The 23,210-nt window shown below is 38.6% G+C and overlaps 1 protein-coding gene across 5 annotated transcripts in view; it reads left to right on the top strand.

The window, feature by feature from the left end:
• The window catches only part of LRAT (lecithin retinol acyltransferase), a 126,022-nt gene that overhangs the window by 84,622 nt on the left and 18,190 nt on the right, over window positions 1-23,210 (top strand). For 4 of the 5 annotated variants that reach the window (XR_015767768.1, XR_015767767.1, XR_003609480.2 and 1 more), the window contains one exon: window positions 8,617-9,639. The exons of the other annotated variant lie outside the window; for it this stretch is intronic. The gene's annotated coding sequence lies outside the window, so the exon portion shown is untranslated. Of the gene's footprint in view, window positions 1-8,616; window positions 9,640-23,210 lie in introns of those variants that run through there. 5 annotated transcript variants of the gene reach the window in all.

Genomic DNA, 23,210 nt, shown 5'->3' with positions numbered 1-23,210 from the left:
CCACCACATTCCATATGACATGTTTTAATTTTTTTTTTATATATGTATCTTTTCAATTTTCTTCCATTGGTAGATCTACCAAGTAGCTTGCTGACATATCACTTAGAGCGTCTGGCCTATTACAACAAGCGGGAACAATCTCTTCAAAAATAGGTATTTTTGCCTATAAAGACCATTTTTCATGTCTAAACTTGATTCAGTCATTTAGTCAGTTTTCACTTGGATTTAAACAATTAAATAAGATTTCATTTACTGTATTGGTTAAGTTATATTAGGTTTTCAGTGCTTTATAGCTTTTACTTAATGACATAACAAATCAAACTGTATGCTTCAAAAAAGTTGTGGCTCTCAATATAATAATTAATCTTTGCAAAAAATACATATTTTAAACATTGTTGAGGCCAGAAAAATCCACTCCTATTTTATAGTGTTATAATGCTCATATTCTATGAATTGGCCTTTTGCCAAGAGTTCCCTTTCAATCTTTTCCCTAATGTTCTCTCAATAGTACAATACTTCATTATTATCACCATATTTCTGCTTTTCCTTACTCATATATATTTCCTTTATTTATGTATTTTTAAAGAATATCTCTTCACTTGCAAAACTCCTTTCTACATTTTCCTCTCTAGAAATTGCTGGATACTCTCCTCCGTAGAAGGATTTTCCTAGTTCTTTTCCTTTTAACACAATTTAACAATTGAATGCCATTGACTCACCTCTTTACTGAAATCCCACAAATAATTAGAATATTTTTAAATAAATGCCTTTAAGTAGACTATAAAATCACTTGTAAATGTACAAAGTCCCTTTGTAAAACTAATATATAAAAATCAGGGTGGACGTAAATCTCTATTGTTGAGTGAGTTTGTAATGCAAATGTGCACATTACTGTTAAAGATGCCTATATCTGAAATCTTACAAACAATGACTCCATTGACACTCTGTCTATGCTTGGCAGGCTATCTGGATTATAGCCACAGCCAGTTTCTATACTTCACCTTCACTGTTACCTGTTGTATTTATTTGAGCTCTTTGAGCTGAGGTTACTAAAAGGAATGGATTAATCAGCTTTTTATTCCTGATGATAAAAGAGAAGAGTTTATATTCTCAAAATAAATGGAGACATTTATATATGCCATTTTTTACTCAAAAAATATTTAGCACCTTCTATTCCCTAGAACATCAGTTGTGCACAGGAATAGAACAGTGAGCATGCTAGCCAAGGTCCTTGACTTCTGAAATGTATAATCTTTTAAAGTTAGTATCCTAATATCCTTCCTTTGATTTTACATTGATCTTCTGTCCACCCTTCGCAAGTTGAAGTTATAGGGCATATGCCTAGTTTTGAAAATTAAACAAAATAAATTTTCTTAGAATTTCATAATACCCCTTGAGATAATCGGGGTAGAGTTGCCAGATAAAATATGGAATGCCTTGTTAAACTTAAATTTCAGATAAGCAGTGAATAATTTTTTTACGATTTTATTCATTTGTGAGAGAGAGAGACACACAGAGAAAGCACAAGTAGGGTGAGAGGCAGAGTGAGATGCAGACTCCCTGCTGAGCTGGGAGCCAGACGTGGGGCTCAATCCCAGGACCTAGAGATCATAACCTGAGCAGAAGGCAAACGCTTAACCATCTGAGCCACCCAGGCGCCCCTAAACAGTGAATAATTTTTAGTATAAATGTGTCCCATGCAATTTTAGTTATGGCGTATTAGACATACTTAAATATGGCAAACTAAATTAGAGAAACTGGACATGGCCAAAGCAGTGAGAATGACATTCACCACCAGGTGATTCACTTCAATGGCAACAATTTGCCCAGTGAATCCCTCACAACCTCTACCACTCCCATCCCCACCTATTACACAGTATCCCTACAGAATCAGATTAAAATACTTCAAATCAACTAGTTATCTTGATCAATCTTTAGCATATGTGCTTACTTAGGTGATATTTTGTATTCAAATAGACATCATAACACAGCACCTCTCTACTACCCATACTTAAAAATATTTCTAACTGCTCAAGCAGTCAAGGTTACTTCCATCATATTCTGCATAAAGAACAACCAGAAGGAAATGAAGTAATAAAGTATGATTCAATTTAAGTGATTGTATTACCATGTATATATCTGGGGCTTACAAGTATTTAAGGATATTAATTTTGAAATAGCAGATCAATAGCTTTTATTTTGATTCTGGGACCTCTATCTTTTGCCCACATTATAGGAGATAACAACAACAACAAAAAAGCAGAATACATGATTGTCTTCTTTCAAAGTGAACTAATAGTCTTACTAAATAGACACTCCTTGTACACTTGTTAAACTGACAGGATTTGGAATATCTAGAGGTCAATATGAGACCCTTTGACATAGGCTAAATTGGGTGATCCAAACACTAAATCTAGAGATGGGAGAGAGGTCTGTGACATGGCTAGGGAAAAACTTGATAGAAATAGTAGCCTTTTAGATATTGCCTGGGTGTCAAAATCTTTTTTCTTTTTAATATTTTATTTATTTATTTGGGGGGCAGGGGGAGGGGCAGAGGGAGAGGGACAGGGACAGGCAGACTTTGCACTGAGAAAAGCGGTGTTTAGAAATGCCACTGATTTCTGTGCATTGATTTTATATCCTGCCACTTTACTGAATTCCTGTATGAGTTCTAGCGGTTTTGGGGTGGAATCTTTTAGGCTTTCCACATAAAGTATCATATCACCTGCAAAGAGTGAGAGTTTCACATCTTCTTTGCCGATTCAGATGCCATTTATTTCTTTTTGTTGTCTGATTGCTGAGGCTAGGACTTCTAATACTATGTTGAATAGCAGTGGTGATAGTGGACATCCCTGCGATGTTCCTGACCATAGGGGAAAAGCTCTCAGTTTTTCCCCGTTGAGTATGATATTCGCTGTGGGTTTTTCATAGATGGCTTTTATGATATTGAGGTATGTACCCTCTATCCCTACACTCTGAAGAGTTTTAATGAAGAAAGGATGCTTAACTTTATCAAATGCTTTTTCTGCATCTATTGAGAGGATCATATGTTTCTTGCTCTTTCTTTTATTAATGTATTGTATCACATTGATTGATTTGTGGATGTTGAACCAACCTTGCAGCCCAGGGATAAATCCCACTTGGTCGTGGTGAATAATCCTTTTAATGTACTGTTGGATCCTATTGGCTAGTATTTTGGTGAGAATTTTTGCATCCATGTTCATCAGGGATATTGGTCTGTAATTCTCCTTTTTGATGGGGTCTTTGTCTGGTTTGGGGATCAAGGTAATGGTGGCCTCATAAAATGAGTTTGGAAGTTCTCCTTCCATTTCTATTTTTTGGAACAGTTTTAGAAGAATAGGTATTAATTCTTCTTGAAATGGTTGGTAGAGTTCCCCTGGGAAGCCATCTGGCCCCGGGCTCTTGTTTGTTGGGAGATTTTTGATTACTGCTTCAATTTCCTTACTGGTTATGGGTGTGTTCCAGTTTTCTATTTCTTCCTGGTTCAGTTTTGGTAGTTGATACATCTCTAGGAATGCATCCATTTCTTCCAGATTATCTAATTTGCTGGCATAGAGTTGCTCATAATATGTTCTTATAATTGTTTGTATTTCTTTGGTGTTGGTTGTGATCGCTCCTCTTTCATTCATGATTTTACTTATTTGGGTCCTTTCTCTTTTCTTTTTGATAAGTCTGTCCAGGGGTTTATCAATATTATTAATTCTTTCAAAGAACCAGCTCCTAGTTTTGTTGATCTGTTCTACTGTCCTTTTGGTTTCTATTTCATTGATTTCTGCTCTGATCTTTATGATTTCTCTTCTCCTGCTGGGTTTAGGCTTTATTTGCTGTTCTTTCTCCAGCTCCTTTAGGTGTAGGGTTAGGTTGTGTATTTGAGACCTTTCTTGTTTCTTGAGAAAGGCTTATATTGCTATATACTTTCCTCTTAGGACCGCCTTTGCTGCATCCCCAAGATTTTGAACAGTTGTGTTTTCATTTTCATTAGTTTCCATGAATTTTTTCAATTCTTCTTTAATTTCCTGGTTGACCCATTCATTCTTTAGTAGGATGCTCTTTAGCCTCCATGTATTTGAGTTCTTTCCAGCTCTCCTCTCATGATTGAGTTCTACTTTCAAAGCTTTGTGATCCAAAAATATGCAGGGAATGATCCCAATCTTTTGGTACCGGTTGAGACCTGACTTGTGACTTAGGCTGTGATCTATTCTGGAGAATGTTCCATGGGCACTAGAGAAGAATTTGTATTCTGTTGCTTTGGGATGGAATGTTCTGAATAGATCTGTGAAGTCCATCTGGTCCAGTGTGTCATTTATAGCCTTTATTTCCTTGTTGATCTTTTGCTTAGATGATCTGTCCATTTCAGTGAGGGGGTGTTAAAGTCCCCCACTATTATTGTATTATTGTTGATGTGTTTCTTTGATTTTGTTATCAATTGGCTTATATAATTGGCTGCTCCCATGTTAGGAGCATAGATATTTACAATTGTTAGATCTTCTTGTTGGATAAGCCCTTTAAGTAGGATATAGTGTCCTTCCTCATCTCTTATTATAGTCTTTGGTTTAAAATCTAATTTGTCTGATATAAGGATTGCCACCCCAGCTTTCTTTTGGTGTCCATTAGCATGGTAAATGGTTTTCCACCCCCTCATTTTCAGTCTGGGGGTGTCCTTGGGTCTAAAATGAGTCTCTTGCAGACAGCATATCGACGGGTCTTGTTTTTTTATCCAGTCTGATAGCCTGTGTCCTTTGATTGGGGCATTTAGCCCATTCACATTCAGGGTAACTATTGAAAGACAAAAATTTAGTGCCATTGTATTGCCTGTAAGGTGACTGTTACTGTATATTGTCTCTGTTCCTTTCTGGTCTGTGTTACTTTTAGGTTCTCTCTTTGCTTAAAGTACCCCTTTCAATATTTCTTGTAGGGCTGGTTTGGTGTTCGCAAATTCTTTTAGTTTTTGTTTGTCCTGGGAGCTTTTTATCTCTCCGTCTATTTTTAATGACAGCCTAGCTGGATATAATATTCTTGGCTGCATATTTTTCTCATTTAGTGCTCTGAATTGTGCCAGTCCTTTCTGGCCTGCCAGGTCTCTGTGGATAGGTCTGGGGTTCTGTTACCCTTTAGCATTTTTTTTAGTGTTTTGTTCTCTCATTCATCCATTCTCCTCTGGACAAATGACAAGACAGAAAAAAATCATCTCAAAAAAAAGAACAAGAGGCAGTACAGACTGCGAGGGACTTAATCAATACAGACATTAGTAAGATGTCGGAACTAGAGTTCAGAATGATGATTATAAAGATACTAGCTGGGCTTGAAAAAAGCATATAAGGTACTTTCAATCTAATGTTCCTACTGTTGTAGGTTACAGACCTCTTGTCCCGAGCTGCTTTCAGGATTTTCTCTTTGTCTCTGAGACTTGTGAGTTTTACTATTAGATGTTGGGGTGTTGACCTATTTTTATTGATTTTGAGGGGGGGGGTTCTCTGTGCCTCCTCGATTTTGATTCCTGTTTCCTTCCCCAAATTAGGGAAGTGCCCTGGTATAATTCGCTCCAATATACCTTCTGCCTTCCTCTTTCTTCTTCTGGGATCCCAATTATTCCAATGTTGTTTCACTTTGTGGTATCACCTATCTCTCAAGTTCTGCCTTCGTGATCCAGTAGTTGTTTATCTCTCTTTTTCTCAGCTTCTTTATTCTCCATCATTTGGTCTTCTATATCACTAACTCTCTCTTCTGCCCCATTCATCCTAGCAGTTAGAGCCTCCATTTTTTATTACAACTTATTAATAGCCTTTTTGGTTTCGACTTGGTTAGATTTTAGTTCTTTTATTTCTCCAGAAAAGGATTCTCTAGCACCTTAATATGCTTTTTTCAAGCCCAGCTAGAATCTTTATAATTGTCATTCTGACCTCTAGTTCCGACATTTTACTAATGTCTGTATTGATTAGGTCCCTCGCAGTCGGTACTGCCTCTTGTTCTTTTTTTTGAGATGATTCTTTTCTGTCTTGTCATTTGTCCAGAGGAGAATAGATGAATGAGAGAACAAAACACTAAAAAAATGCTAAAGGGTAACAGAACCCCAGAAAAATATACACTAAACAAATCAGAAGAGACCTGAAACCAGGGTGGGGTGGGGGGAAGGAAGGGGGGGAAAAAAAAGAATATGATCAGGCTGGCTGTTGAATAGAACAGAGCCACACACTAGATTTTGGGTATATTTTGGTCTGTTAAATGAAATTGCCTCCCAAAATTTTAAAGAAAGAAAAACTTATATATATACAAAAGTAAGGGTAAATACTATGAAGGGATGGACTGTGACTGTAAAGATGAAAATTAAAAAAGACTTTTAAAAAGGAATTGATAAGAAGTTTTAAAAAAGAATGATAAAAATTTTAAAAAAAGAGAATGTGATCAGGCAGGCAACTAGGACAATGGCATACACTAGATTTAGGGTATATTTTGGTCTGTTAGAAGAAACTGTATCCCAAAATTTAAAGAAATAAAAAATTATATATATACAAAAAATAAGGTTAAATACAATGAAGAGATAGAATACGACTGTAAAAATGAAAAATTTAAAAAAATTTTAAAAAAGAATTGCTAAGATGCTGGTTGAAAAAGGAGAGAAGAAAAATTCAACTAAAAAAATAGAAACAGAAAAAAATAAAGAAAATTTAAAAAATTAACTTTGAAATACTAAAGAATCATGGGAAAAAAGCCATGAATTCTATGTGCAGTATTCCCCTAGTGCTGGAGTTCTGCCATTCTCATTGATCAGTAAACTTGGTCTTGGCTGGCTGTTCTTGCTGATCTTCTGGGGGAGGGGCCTGTTGCCATGGTTCCCAAATGTCTTTGCTGGAGGTGGAATTGCCCCACCCTTGCCAGTCCGGGCTAAGTAATCTGCTCAGGTTTGCTGTTGGGAGCTTTTGTTCCCTGCAAGCTTTCCGTACAGCTTTGGAGGATGAGAGTGAAAATGGTGGCCTCCCAATCTCCACCCCGGAGGCGGGAACTCAGGTCCCCACTCCTCAGTGAGCCCCCAGAGAAAAGCAGTCAATCACTCCTGTCTTCCCGGTCTCCGGCCGCACTGCCTGTGCCGGGGCTCATGGTTTATGGCAACCCCGAGCTGAGAGCCCATTCCTCGGCTCCATCTCTGCAACCGGCTTCCCTGCTCCGATACCTGGGAGCTGTGCCACACTCAGGCACCCCCGGTCTTTTTGTGACCCCGAGGGTCCTGAGACCACACTGTCCCACGAGGGTCCCACCTCCCACTTAGCCACTGGAGTGACGTCCCTCAGCAGAGCCGACTTCTAAAAGCTCTGATTTTGTGCTCCGCTGCTCTATTACTTGCTGGTCGTGGCTGACGGAGGCCCCCTCCCCCATCATCTATCTTCCTGAATATTGCCTTGGATTCACTTCTCCGCACGTCCTACCTTCCAGAAAGTGGTCACTTTTCTGGCAGAGAGTTGCTGCTATTCTTTTCTTCAATCTCCTGTTGAGTTTGTAGGTATTCTGAATGGTTTGATCCCTATCTAGCTGTATTCCTGGGACCAGACAAAATTTAGGTCTCCTACTTCCCCGCCATCTTGTACCTCCCCCCAAACTTCTATTCATTTTCTGATAGCAAACTTTTAGAAATTCATATACCTTAATAGTCTAAGACCAGAGGATTGCAATAAATAATTAGATGAATTTATTTACCACCCCAAATCAACAATCAGAACAATCAAACCTAAAGGTGGTATAATAGAAGCTCCTACTACTATATAAATAATCTTTTCGGTCATCTTTGATTTTCGAATATGTTCCTACTTAAACACTTTCTTTATTTTGATTTACTGGTGTTTTATGCCTGGCTAAAAGCAACAGTGAGGCTCTACATTATTTTTGGCCCTCCTTCACCCCCAAATAAAGCCATTTGTCACTCCTTCCAACTCTGCGTGGGTCTTATGAAAAGGTTTGACCCTTTTTATTTTATTATTATTTTTTTTAAGTAGGCTCCACGCTTGGCAGGGAGCCCAATGTGGGGGCTTGAACTGAAAACCCTGAGATCAAAACCTGAGCTGAGATCAAAAGTCTGGCATTTAACCAACTGAGCCTCCCAGGTGCCTCCACCTTTGACCTATTTTAGGTCTTTGGATATGCGAGATCAATAGCTCTTGGAGATTATCAGTGCCACTATACTTTGATAAAGAAGTTTAGAAGGCAGGGCATTGCAGTTAGAAGGTTTATTCAAGGGTTTTGGGAAAACAAGCAGGGACCAAAACCAGACAGATCACCATCAGTGTTTTGAGTGGGAGTGTTTGGAATGGGCTGGGATTGCAACCTGAGGAATCATTCAGGCAAGGTTTAATTGAAGGCCATGACTAAGTAGAATGGGGTCACAGTAGGGCCAAAGTATTAACAGGTTGCAACCCAATAGCTTAGCCTTCCCCAGGGAAGCGTGTGGTCATGATCAGAGAAGTTAGCAAGACATACTGAGAATTTCTTAAGGAACAGAAGACAGCGAGATAAGCTGAGTTCTAGCTCTGAAATAGTACTATGTATCAGTTCCTGTCAATTATTTTGATTAGCTATATTTAACTTGCCTTTTCTCTGTCTGGACAGGTACAAGTCTTCCATAGACAGCTTTGCTACTGTGTTGGTATTTCTAAGACTACTGAGGCATATCAGCAGCTGTATTTTCAAACTCCCAGGACCTGAGCCATATTTACGTGGGACAGTAGTGCTCTGCCCAGAGACCTCAGCAGAAGCTCGCTCAGAAGCTAAGTCCTCTGATTTCCTTTTAGCCTAGCCTCCTTCATGGGACTTTTGCTCTAGTCCCTCCTCACCCCTACATTCTGGGCCAAGGGCCAGGCTTATAAAACCCCAGACTTTGGATCAGGGTTTAGACATACATAGTCTATAAAAATGTCTCTGAATTGGCAATAATCTCCTGTGCAACTGTACTTGGCTTTAAAATGCTATATGTCTTTAGCAATTGCTCTTACTGGAACCAAATCTGCCGAGTTTGGGTTAGGGATGATATAAACATTCTCAACCAATGGAGGAAAATAATCTAGAAACATTTCTTTCACTGTCTCCTTGTCAAAGCTTTTATAACCACTGACCTCTGATCTCAAGTTCCTAAGTGTTACTTGGGAAAGCTATGTACTACTGTGATTTGATTCTGCTGCGGTGTCGGGCTAAGTGATTCTCAACCCAGGGCATATAGAAAAGAATCGGGCTATTTCCTTGGTTATCACAATGACAGGGGAGCAATCCTGGCATTGAATGGATGGAAGCCAGTGATGCTAAGCTTCCTACAATGCACATGACAGTCCTGCACAAAATTCCCACAACACACGCAGGACTGACAATACTTGTAGTGAGTGATCTCTAGTGGACTCCCAGTTGCATTTCCATTAGTGACTGTCCCAAACTATTTCTGTTCTTCTCAAAACCACTCAGTTACAGCCCTCAGTTCATCTTCTTGTTTCCTCAGACTCTTCACTCAACAAAAACTTACTCAAATTCCCTCCCTCTTCCCTTTACTCCTCTCTCTGTGCCCCCCTGTTCTCCTTCCTGCCCCCTCAGAAAAAGGAATTTTTCACCTCCTTTCCAAGGATCACAAAAGCTCCACCCAAGCCTTTCGTCCCTTCCCATCCCCCCACACCCCACCCCATCCCCAACTCTGTTTCTGTCTCTTGCATCTTTAATGCTTTGCCAGTCCTTTCCTCGCCTTAGAAAAGTACTTGAGTTTTTCTGTCCCAAAGATCAAATAAAAGCAAAGACAGAACTCTTAAACCTACTACTTAACCCCTCAAGTTAACATTCCACTTCATTTCTTCCACGTAGGGCGCAGTGTCTATAAAGCATTTTAAGCACTCACTGGTTCTATTTCTTTAACATCTACTGGCTCCTAAAACCCTCATAAGGTAATTTCCACTCTCCTAATTCTGCTCTGCTGAAGGTTACTTCAATGGCCAGTTGCCAGACCACTCACTCTTCAAATTCCTTGGATTTCTTTACAGAATTAGATCCTTGATAAATCACTTATTAAAGATCATTCCTCCCCATTTTTCTTCAGCTTGCCACTTGATTGGTCCCAAGAAGAGTAGGGCCAGCCACACGAGGTGAGGTTCTTCATTTTCCTGCACTCCCTTTTAGTATTTACGTGTTTCCACTACTTGTATATGTCCAGGACTCTGGCTATCCCGTCTTTGGGGCTCCTTTTCCTCCTCCCTTTGCCATACACTGAATGCAGGTGTTAGCCACCCTCTACTCAGTGTCATTGGCCTTCTTCGCAACCAAGTGAATGATCCTCAAATCTACCAACATTCCTAGTCATAATGCCATTCTTCAACTTCAGGCCAGACTATTATTTACCCGACAGATAATTCCATCTGGCTGGTCCACTACCACTCTCTAAATTTAAAATAATAAAATCTAAAACATTCTGGTGTGTTTCTTTTACAGCACTTGAAGTTTGGTGATCATTTTTATAGGTGACTGTCTTCCCTACCAACCTGGGAACTCCTTGAAGACAAGGATGGTTTCTTATTTAATTTTGCCCTAATATCTAGTGCTTCAGAAATGTTAATTGGATAGTAAGGAAATTGATGAGTGAGTGAAGTCATGAGGTTCCTTAGAAAATAGACTGTGTCTTTCATATCTGTGGTCCAGTGCCTGGGCTGGTGCTTAGCACAGAGTAGGTACTACACAAATACCTTTTGAGTGAATCTGCCTTGTCTTCTTCCAAGCCAGTACCTTCTAGTTTCTTTCCTATCAATGTCAATGATACTAGCATTTTCCTACTTACCCAAGTTACAAACCTCAGTATTCTCTGACCCTTCCACAGTCACTAAATCCAATGAGTCTGGTAACTCTCCCTCAAAGATTTTAAATATTCCCTTTTACAGGCATACCTTGTTTTACTGTGCTGTACTTTATTGCACTTTACAGATACTGCGTTTTTTTACAAATTGAACGTTTGTGGCAACCCTGTGTCCAACAAGTCTGTGGGTGCCATTTTCCAAGAGCATTTGCTCACTTTGTGTTTCTCTGTCACATTTTGGTAATTCTTGCAATATTTCAAACTTTGTCATTAATGTTATATTTGTTAGGGAGATCTGTGATCAGTGATCTTTGACGTTACCATTGTAATTGTGTTGGGGTATCACAGACTGTGCCCATATAAGACAACAAACTTAATAAATGTTGTGTGTGTTCTGACTGCCATTACCCTGTCTTTCTTCCTCTCCTTGGGCCTCTCTCTTCCCTGAGACACAGCAGTGTTGAAATTAGGCCAATTAACAACCCTACAATGACCTCTAAGTGTTCACGTGGAAAGAAGAGTTGCCTGCCTCTCACTTTAAATCAAAAGCTAGAAATGATTCAACTTAGTGAGGAAGGCATGTCAAAAGCCAAGATAGGCTGAAAGTTAGGCCTCCTGTGCCAAACAGTTGGCCAAGTTGTGAATGGTAAAGGAGAAGTTCTTGAAGGAAATTAAAAGTGCTACCCCAGTGAATACATGAATGATAAGAAAGGGAAACAGTCTTATTGCTGATATGGAGAAAGTTTGAGTGGTCTGGATAGAAGATCAAACCAGCTACAACATTCCATTAAGCCAAAGCCTAATCCAGGGCAAGGCCCTAACTTTTTTCAATTCTATGAAGGCTAAGAAAGATGAGGATGCTGCAGAGGAAATGTTGGAAGCCAGCATAGGTTGGTTCATGAGGTTTAAGGAAAGAAGCCAGCTCTATGACATGAAGTCCAAGATGAAGCAGCAAGTGCTGATGGAGAAGCTGCAGCAAGTTCTCCAGAAGATCCAGCTAAGATAATTCATGAAGGTGGCCTCACTAACTGATAGATTTTCAGTGTAAATGAAACAGATTTCTATTAGAAGAAGATGCCATCTAAGACTTTTAGAGCTAGAAAGAAGTCAGTGCCTGGCTTCAAATCTTCGAAGGACAGGCTGACTCTCTTGTTAGGGGCTAATGCAAGTGGTGACGTTAAGTTGAAGCCAATGCTCATTTGCCATTCTGAAACGCCTGGAACCCTTAAGAATTATACTAAATTTACTCTGCCTGTGCTCTACAGTGGAACAACAAAATCTGGATGACAGCACATCTGTTTACAACATGGTTTACTGAATATTTTAAGCCCACTGTTGAGACCCATTGTTCAGAAAAAAGTTCTTTAATTGCTCATTGACAATGCACCTGGTCACCTAGGAGATCTGATGAACAATGAAATTAATGTTTTCATGCCTGCGAACACAACTTCCACTATGTAGCCCATGGAGCAAGGAGTATTAGACTTTCAAGTCTTAACATTTAAGAAATACGTTTCATAAAGCTGTAGCTGTCATAGATAGTGACTCCTCGGATGGATCTGGGCAAAGTAAACTAACACCTTCTGGAAAAGACTCACCATTCTAGATGCCATTAAACACATTTGTGATTCATGGGAAGAGGTAAAAAATATCAACATTATGAAGACTTTGGAAGAAATTGATTACAGTTCTCATGGATGACTTTGAGGAGCTCAAGACTTCAGTGGAGGAAGTCACTGCAGATGTGGTGGGGATAGTGAGAGAGCTAGAATTAGATGTGGAGCCTGAAGCTGTAACTGAATTGCTGCAAGCTCATGATCAGACTTTCACAGGTGAGTTACTTCTTATAGATGAGCAAAGAAAATGTTTTTTTGAGATGGAATCTACTCCTGGTGAAGAGGCTGTGAAGATTATTGAAATGACAATAAAGGATTTAGAATATTACATAAATTTAGTTGATAAAGCAGGGGTAGGGTTTGAGAGAGTTGACCAATTTTGAAAGAAGTTCTATGGGTAAAATGCTATCAAACATAGTTGCAAGCTACAGAGAAATGGTGTGTGAAAGGAAGAGTCAATACATGTAGTAGACTTCATTGTTGTCTTATTTTAAAAAAGTGCCACAGCCACCCTGACCTTCAGCAGCCACCACCTTGATCAGTCGACAGCCATCAACATCAAGGCAAAACCCTCCACCAGCAAAAAGATTAGGACTCATTGAAAGCTCAGATGATGGTTAGCATTTTTTAGCAATAAATTATTTTTTAATTAGTTGTACTTTGTTTTTTTAGACAGAATGATATTGCATACTTAATAGACTACCTACAGTATAGTAGAGAGAATGGGAGAAAGGGCATTCCAAGCTCAGGGAACAGAGAGAATTTGCAAGTAGGAAATAGGAACAGATGAGTCTGAGGATGGGAACTTTAGTCAGGAAATGGAGAGTCTCTTTGACACACTAAAGAGCTTAGACTTTACCATTCCCAATATATAACCTCTGCTTTCCCAACTCCATGTCTTGGATCTCAGTATTTCCATCAACTTGCTCTTCTTCCTGTCCATCTTTTCACAACCAAATATTCCTATTACCCTTATAAACCCTAGCTCAAGTGATTCTAACCCTATGAACTGTCCTTAATTCTCCCAAGCAGAAAAAATCTCCAGTTTTACTCTTTAATCCCCTTCTGCTTTGCTTTGGCATGTGTCTGTTTATCTTGTATTAATGTTGTTGGAGACCCTTTCTAGCGCCATCAGCTCCTTGAAGGATAAGGAGTATATTTTGTTCTCACTCTATTATGTCCTTATATTCTTTTGTTCTGGGCACTAAGTGCATAGCAGATGCTCAATAAATATTTGTGACCCTTGGATCACTTTTTCAGATTTTCCATATCAATTTATAAGCTAGTATTTAGTAGTAAACAGAATACCTTTGTTTTCAGAACATCTTTTTCAATAAGAAAGTATCTTTAGTAAAGGAAATCATTAAAACTACTTCTTTTTTGAGAGTTGTTTTGTGGCATTTAAAAATACTTTGAATTATTAAATTGTATAATTTGGGGTCTGTTTTTTATTGGTATTAGAATGAATTTTTGAGAGTGGAAAGTAAAAGCTACTGGAGGAAAAGTTAAAAATTTTTATTTAATTTATGAGAATTATAAGGATTATGTTAAGATGTCTTAGTTTCTAAAAGTTTACTTTTTAAGTTAGTTTTAAGTAGGTGGAAAGATTCAGTCAGCTGTTTTTTCATTGTGAATGTCATTTATGAATAGTTACATAATTAAATAAAAGTATTTTAGGAAAATTTACATTTTTCAGGTTTCTAAATTTTTTTAGTTTTGTCTTAAAAACAAAACAAAACTTTTGCCCCCAAGAAATTAATTTGCATCATAATGGAGGCATTTAGAAAAAGCAAGCCTTATATATTCTATTGCTTTTCAGTTTATTTCAGTGAATATTCAATATTTGAATAAAGTAATAAAATATATTTCCTAAGAATGTAATAGCTCCTTAAATATTCAGCATTAAATCAAGTTTAATCTTGTGTGTCTGAGTCAGGCACAGTTCTAGATTTGTGTCCACATATGTCTTTCCATAGGAGATGGTTATTTTGAAGCATGCACCACCTAAACCCACCCACATTTTAAATATTTAAGCAGATGTGGTATATTCATTGATCTCTAAGGATGTTGCTAGATCTTCCAGTTCATCCTCACACTCTCATCCTACCCCCTTTGTTACTTATAGCATGTCCTGAAAAGAGCCATTTGCACTAGGGACTAAAATATTAATGTGTAATTCCAATTTAATACTCATTAAAAAATTTCCCTAATCAGTTGGACTAACTAGCACCAATAACAATAACATGGGTTGTTGAATTTAAACATCACTCCAGAATACAATGATTTTTAAAATAGTATGGCCATTATAAGTATTTGGATAATGGAATCTGTACTTGAAGAACCAAATCCTAGGAAATGTGTAGACCTAAGAAATGTTTTCTGATTCTGTTAACCAGAGAAGCATGTGGCCAGCACATGGTCAGTAATACAGCCACTCACCAGCTCCCTCACACAACACACACACACACACACACACACACACACACACACACACACACACACACACTGCTGCAATTTTCCTGAGAACAAAGAGCCTGTTTTGTCATTCTTCCTAATAAACTTATGTTTCCTATCAGTACCAGGGAACACCACACAAAGCACCTCTTTGAATGTCTTTGAGTGACTTCATGCTTAGATTGGTTCATAAAGGGTTAAGGTTTTCTTTATATAACATCATTTTGTTGGTGTGCTCAATCACAAGGAAATCGTGAAAGCTAGAATACGTTCGATTTAAGATCTTTATTTTCAGGATAAGTAAAACTAGAGAAAAATCATATCCTTTCTTTGGGGCCATCTGGTAACCTAAGAAGGAAGGAGTAAATACGTTTCTAGTTGCTTTGAACAAACCCATATGCTGCCGGTCATTACTAATACTGGCCAATGAGAGAGTTGAATTTCACTAGTGTTTTCTGAGATGTGCTCTGATCATCTGTTGTTTCTATAGCTAGGTTCTGTGCAGATACATTTTCTTTCTTGTATTTTCATTTCATACTTTCCAAAGAATAATCAATTGATATGTTCTATTTTTTCTCTAAAATTCACCAATAACAATTTAGCCAAAACAAACAGGAAATTCTTCTGGAAGTCTGATCTCTAATGAATTCTGAAACTAAGCTCAGCGTATTAAAGGAAGTAATTAAGAAGGCACCCCATTGTGTTTAGATATGCTAGGTCAGCTAAAACGGGATTTTTCTATTTTTATGAGCTTTTGTCAAATTTAAAGTATGTTACATTTTAAAACAAAAATTTAAAAGAATTTGTTAGTAGCAATACTACTCTATAAATATATACTTTTAATTATTCTTCATGTCACTTAAAGATGACTTTTTGAAACAAATGGCCTAGATATGCCAGTAAAATACCTATTCAATTTGCAAAAAAATAATAAGAATAAATACCACAAGTATTTTTCAGTTAAGTGTGTGTGTGTGTGTGTGTGTGCGCGCGCGCATGCATGCACAGGCCATCTAACATACCAGCCATGTAAGAACCATTAATTGTGAAACACTGTAGAGGTCATCTGGTTTATCACCTTACTTCAGAAAGGGCTGCTCCTATTATTACCCCTGGAACATGGTTAGCTAATGTTTTTCTTATCTCTTGCTCTTACACTTTGTTTTTCTTCATTGCAGTCCTAGTCATAACTGGCCTTTTTATAGTGCTATTTGCCAAGCACTGCTGCACTTTTCACATATTGATTCCTGTAACCCTTAGAGCGAGTCTCTTGAATCTTCCTTTAAACTCCTCTGTTCTCTTGCCTCTCGCTGAACTCAACTCTGACTTTAGATAGAATCTCCTCTCTTTCTTCTGATATTTTTATGTCCATACTTTCTTCTTACTCTTTTTTTTTTCGGCCCATTCTCCCCTATTTGGGTCACTACTCTATCTTCTGCCATTTTCCCCCTCTTCTCTCCCCTTTTTCCAGCATGTTTACCTTTCCTAAAATCCTTAGCTGGCAGGCTTTTCAGGGCCCTGAGCTCTCAAGGTATGAGAGTGAGTGCTCAGCACTCCCAAGCCTGAGCCAAGCACTTGTTCCCATCTCTTTGGGGGCAGAAATCTAATGGGCTTGCAAGTAACACTTGCAATAAATGGTGCCCCGTGCCAGTTTAGGTCCAGAGATAATCACTCAGTCAGTTAGATTGCTATTCAGATTTGACATTTTGTGAGAAATAAAAGCCCACCCTCTCCGATGAGTATTTCAAATACGTTTTTCCCAGCAAAGATCTTTTAGAGCAGTGCTTAAGAAATTTTGAGCTTGCATCAGTCACCTGGAGGGCTTGTTAAAACAGATTGCTAAGTGCACCCCCTTCTGCGATGGAAATTGGACATTTGCAATTCTGACTAACTATGCCGATGCTGCCTGCCCACAGGTCACTGTTGGAGGAGTGCTGCTTTGCAGTTCTTTTCATTTTTCTAATCTCTAACTTAAATGATTCTGGCTTCACTCCAAGGCCAAGTACCTGTATCCTTCTTCCTTTGGAAATGATCTTTAGACAATCCCTATGGAGTGACATTCAGTCATTAGGTTATTTTCTTGCGGCTAGATACAAATCTCTTCAGCTTTTTATAAAATTGATGCTGTAAATCTTTCATCATTGTTAACTGCTCTCTTTCATTTCTCCTACTAGTTGTTTGCATCATCCTCCAGTTGTAGATATGCAAAGTGAACTTAATAATCTATATAGTGGGGGCGCCTGGGTGGCTCAGTCGTTAAAGCGTCTGCCTTCGGCTCAGGTCATGATCCCAGGGTCCTGGGATCGAACCCCACATCGGGCTCCCTGCTCGGCAGGAAGCCTGCTTCTCCCTCTCCCACTCCTTCTGCTTGTGTTCCTGCTCTCGCTATCTCTCTCTCTGTCAAATAAATAAATAAAATCTTTAAAAAAATAAAAAAATAATCTATATAGTGTTTCAATTGAAAAGAGACTTGTCTAATTTAGACTTTGGTATGTGGGCTAACTTTTGGTTTCTATGTATTATATTTACTAATATATATATATATATATATATATATATATATATATATAGATGTGTGTGTGGCACCAACATGTAATGTACTGTGCAAAGTGAGCTAGTGATACAAAACATTTAACATATGGATCCAGTGCTTGAGTTGCTTTGAAGCTCTTTCTGAATATTAAACAAAACAATAATATGACAACAAAACAAAATCACAGAGAAATAGAATGTTTAGAAGCAGAGCGGACCAAATAAACATCAAGCCTGGAGTACAAATACAGAATACCGAATTGAAACAGCAATTCAAGGGAAAACGGTTGAGTCAATCATGCTTAACTGAGAAAAGAATGACCCTGATAATAACTGTTCACTTGAGTATTGTACCCATACATACATAGCTTCTGTCTATGCCATCACTTGGTACATGCCACCTTTTGTAATCATTGGTTGTGTCTGTCCCATCTTCAACTACCACTGAAGGCCCTCCAAGGCAGAGATGATGTCTCACATCTCTTCATATTTCCAGCACTTACTATAGCATATGTTCCCAACTTACTCTTGATTAAATAAGTGAAAGTGAACATAGGACATACATTGGCTGGTATATACAAGGGTTATTGAATCAGTTTTGTAAAGCTTGCCAGGTAATTTCACATCAGCCATATTAAAGATCCTTGTAGGAGGTAGCGTCTAAGCCCAAGCACCATGTCCTGCATGTAGAAGGACCTTATTAGCATATTTTGAGTTATATCAGTTCATTCAATGAGCATTATTTTTTAGAAGTCTAACTGACCTACTGAGGGTCTTTCAGCACTTATTAATTCACTTATTCCTCCTCACAACCTAATTATACTGGGCAGGAGGTACAGCACACAGTGAAGAAATAATTTACCCAAGGTCATGGTAGTCCAGCCAGGATTCAGCCAGGCAGTGTAGCTCCCAGATCTGTGCCTTTGATGATGACACTACATTACCTTACCTCTCAGAGCAGTGCCCATCACAGTCTTTATCTCTGCAGCGAGGTGACACTCTCCCTTGCATTATTTCTTTTGGCAGAGTCAGACATTTTTGCTTCCAAGGTGTAGTGGGATGTGTGGTACACGTGGGTTTGAGGCTTTGCCTTGATCTAACATTGATATGTTTACAGTGATCCAAATTTTAATACTGTGAATATCATGAGCCTAGTTTGATGCTGGTTTGAACAGGATATTGAAACATTTTTCAAGTCTCTGGTAAAATATTTTTATAGTTTTTAAATATTAAGATTAATATCTTGATTCTTCATTTTCTGAAGTCTGGTTATTTTTGTAAATAAATTGTTGATCCTATTCACAATCTCTCTGTCTGCAACAAGGTATCCCTCTCTTGCATTATTTCTTTTTTCAGAGTTGGACAATATTGCTTCCAAGATATAATGGGATGTGTGGTACATGTAGGCTTGAGGCTTCACCTTCTTCTAGCACTAATACACTTAAAGCGATTGATATTTAAAAAATATGAGTCAATCTTGGCCAACATTTCATCCTTTGAACTCCTAAAGGACCTCACATTATTCTCTTGTCACACGGGGCCCTGGATTGTTACAGAAGACTGGTCTACATCCTGCAGGGCAGAAATATCTGTCCAGGAAATCAGGAAATAAATAAAAGAAGTCTGGGGAGAATTCTGTATCCCCTGAAATTCAGGAGCAGACTTTTCTTTTTGAATATAATTGCATTAATTATAAAAGTATGATTAATAACAGTTCTTACATAATGTTCAATCTCTTCATTAAGCCCACATCCCACCTGGTTATATGTAGAAGGAAAAAATGGGTCAAATTGATATATGTATATATTTTTTAAAGATTTTATTTATTTATTTGATAGAGAGAGAAAGAGAGAGCACAAGTAGACAGAGTGGCAGGCAGAGGGAGAGGGAGAAGCAGGCTCTCCGATAAGCAGGGAGCCTGATGCGGGGCTCGATCCTAGGACCCTGGGATCATGACCTGAGCCAAAGGCAGCCACTTAACCGACTGAGCCACCCAGACACCCCAGGTCAAATTCATATTGAGAGTCATTACCTTACAAAGGAAATAGTAACCTAGGGCAGGTTCTCTTATTTAAAATTAATCTTTGCTTGAAATAACACATTTAGAAATTGCTCTTAAACGTGGATTTTATTCGAGTAATAACGAATGTATTTTTTTTAAAGATTTTACGTATTTGTTTGGGAGAGAGCCTACAGGAGCAGTGGGGCAGGGGCAGAGGCAAAGGGAGAGGGACAAGCAGACTCCCAGATGAGTATGGAGCCCTACTTGGCTGGATCCCAGGACCCTGAGAGCATGACCTAAACTGAAGTCAGATACTTAACCGAGAAGCCACCCAGGCACCCCATGAATATATTCAGTACTATGTAAAATTGGTAGCTGAAATTGCACAGTGGAAAAACAAAATCAAAGGCTAGTTGTTTCAATTCCTCAAGGTAAAAAGTCTAAGAGGAAATAATAATCCTCCCTGATACCAGTCTGGTGATTAACATAATATATGCTACAAAATGAACATATGAAGAAAATGAAGAATTGTTTTAAAACATTGACCATCAAGCTATCTTCTGTCAGTCTTAATGCTAGGACAAATATTGAATGTGTAAATTCTTATATCAGTGCCTATATAATCAATCATGTTATTTATTCTACATCCTTAATAATTTTATTGCTCTTATACATCCTTGCATAATTGCAATTATATTCGTTTTTTCCACATTATTATTCAAGAAATTAACAAAAACAATATTTAAAATATCATAAGGAAAATATTTTTTACTAGATGACAGTATCTATACCATATCCAAGCAATTCGTCTAACTTTCCCTTTTCATTTAATTTCTTCTTTTCTATTACACTCTCATGAACTATCTATTGAGATATTCTGACTTCAGCATATACTTTGTGGCATATGGTTTGGTCCATGCTCAAAGGCTAAAGCTTGAAGGCAAAAAATCTTAGGGGAAAAAAATAACATCTTGATACCAGCCTCATGATGAACATAATATGTGCTGCGTGTAGACTTCTTGCTTTCTACCACCAGTTTTGCACCGTGGCAAACAGTTTTGAATTTTAAGGCTGATAGTAGTATGCCAGTGCTGGTGCTGATGCTAAAGCAAAGAAACTGGAAGGATGTTTCTGTACGCTAAAATGCAAGTTTCACCATGGCATAAGTCTTCTTCAGCTAATTGTGAATGAAACAGCAGGGAAAATCAACCTAGGATTGGTGGAGGCCCATTGCTGACATCATTACTACTGCTGATACATGGGAGGATAGACCAGTAAGTGTAGGATGGTGGCTGGAAGAACCTATGGCTAGACTCTAATCAGAGGTTAGAAAGAGGGATTGCTAATATACAGCACCATACACACTTGTCCATAAGAACCATACTATACCCATCCTGTAAAATGCTCTTCAGCTAAAGCTGCTATTGCCAAGGACATGCTTTTTACCTTTCATCCATGATGTGTGAGTGTATTTAAAATGCCTTCCAGTTCTACAAGGACCCCTATGGGGTTAGATTAGAGGTATCAGTATAAACTCATGGTTTTTAATATGTAAAGACAGACATGGAAATAAATATAGATTACAATGTATGTGGACATGTATATACGTATATATATGCATACCACTATTTTTTTTTTCTGTCAGCTGAGAGGGCCTAGAAGCAGTAGTAATGAATATACCGAGTATCCAGATTTTTATTTCTAAATATCATTCTACACTAGGAGGAACAAGGGCTATGTGGATAAATGGTTGATTAAGGATTGGGGTAGTAAAGGAAAAGATAAGCTTGGAACATCTTATGGTAGCAGAAAGTGGAGAAATGCTCAAAGAATGAGAGACAAATCCAAAGAATACACAGGTCAATCTGAGGAAACTCCCACAAGACAAACTTGTAATAATTTGACCATCAAAATAAATAATATATTAATGGATTGTAACCCACTGAATAAAATAAGAATACAATGAAGTATAAAATAATATTAATAAGTAGGGGAGAATGGAAAGGTTTTCCTTATGATAGAAATCTAATTTCTTACTGTAGAAAGGATAATGAAAATAGGAAAATTACCATTTGACAATATATTGGATTCCTAGATCCAATTTCAATGCGGCAAGATCAGAGTACAGTTTTCCCTAAACACCAACAATCCTTTGGACACCAACTCCAAATGGGTGTCCTACAATTCAACTCAATTCTGACACTATCTACCTGGAGATAGCAAACCAGGACACAACAACCTGGAGATACATGCAGTTTATGGGCTCAGCTCTACAGGACTCTTCCCCTCCAGCCCCAAGTCAGATGCTAGTCTAAAGACTAGGTGATTACCTGTACTTCTGACTGACTGGCTATAGATCAGAGGTTCCCATAAGTCTCTCCTTGGGTTTGACTGATTTGCTAGAGTGGCTCACAGAACTCAGGAAACCCATTTATTCACGAGATTACCTACTTACTGTAAAAGGATACAACTCAACAATAGCCAGATGGAAGAGATACATTGAGCAACGTGTGTGGGAAGACACCAGAGTTTCTGAGCTCCTTCCAGGCGTGGCAGTCTCCCTGCATCTCCAGGTGTTCACCAACTTGGAAGCTCTAGGAACCCTTATCTCTTGGAGTTTTTATGGGGGCTTCATTACATAAGCATGGTTGATTAAATCATTGACCATTGGTGACTGATTTAACCTCCAGCCATTCCCTCCTCAGTGGAGGTCAGGGGGATGGGACTGAAACTTCCAACCTTCTAATTACATGGTTTGTTCCTCAGGTGACAGCCCCCATCCTTAGGTGATCTAGGGGCATTGCAAAAGTCACCTCATTAACATAACAAAAGACACCTTTATTGCTCTCATCACTTAAGAAATTCCAAAGGTTTTAGGAGGTTTGTGTCAGAAATGGGAGGAAGACCAAATATATTTCTTATTATAAATCACAACATTACAGGCAACCATCTTGGTAAGAACTGATTCAGGCAAGAATCAACAGTGGATGCTAAAACTGTGGGAGAAAGTTAGATATCACCAGGACATAGAAATAGTCTCAACTATTATCAGTGGCTTGCAGACTGAGACCAACTGGGAGCACGCCTATAGTTGAACAAGCTGGGATTATGAATGGTGGCAGTAAGGAAGAATGCACCCCCTGGGAAACCACGGGGTGGTTCGGTGAGAGGGTGTTAGGTAACTGGAGAGGGGTAAGGAGAGCGGTTCTTGATTGGAAGCTGTCAGGAAGTGTGGGTAACCCTATCCGTTGGGTATCTCTGGAGATCTTAGGCAGAAGGAAGGAAGGGTAGGGCTGAAGCAGAGCTGTAATTGGCAGAGCAGCCACAGGGGTACATATTTTAGCCAGGAGAGAGGGAGGAGCCTTGGCCTTTTGTGCAATGATGACAGCGTTCATTGTCTTGTCCGTGTTCAGACATGATAATGGAGGGGTCTTGTCACAAGGTCGCAGAATGGCCTTGATGAATACTGATGTTCTGTGAAACAGTTTATGTTCAACACAAGAACACCAAGCTCTGGCTGCCGGGGCACCTCCTAGCAATCCCAAGGCCTGGCTGGTGGCATTCTCAGATGCCAGGTGTCAGGGACTGCTTTTCTCTTTCTCAATAGTAACCCCTTAACCAGAATCAACTGGATCAACATCACACACCTACTGATATGAAAAGGAGAACAACAGTACTCTTGGGGCATTTCTGCCAAAAATGCATACCCTGAACCTAATCAAGAGGAATATCAAACACAAATTGGTGGATATGCTACAAAAGAGCGGGCCTGCATTCCTCA

This window comes from Eumetopias jubatus, unplaced genomic scaffold (genome assembly GCF_037043125.1).
Source record: "Eumetopias jubatus isolate StellerSeaLion01/CBP00866 unplaced genomic scaffold, mEumJub1_p1.0 scaffold_2, whole genome shotgun sequence".
NCBI classification, from domain to species: Eukaryota; Metazoa; Chordata; class Mammalia; order Carnivora; family Otariidae; genus Eumetopias; species Eumetopias jubatus.
This window is presented reverse-complemented; position numbering and strand designations above follow the sequence as displayed.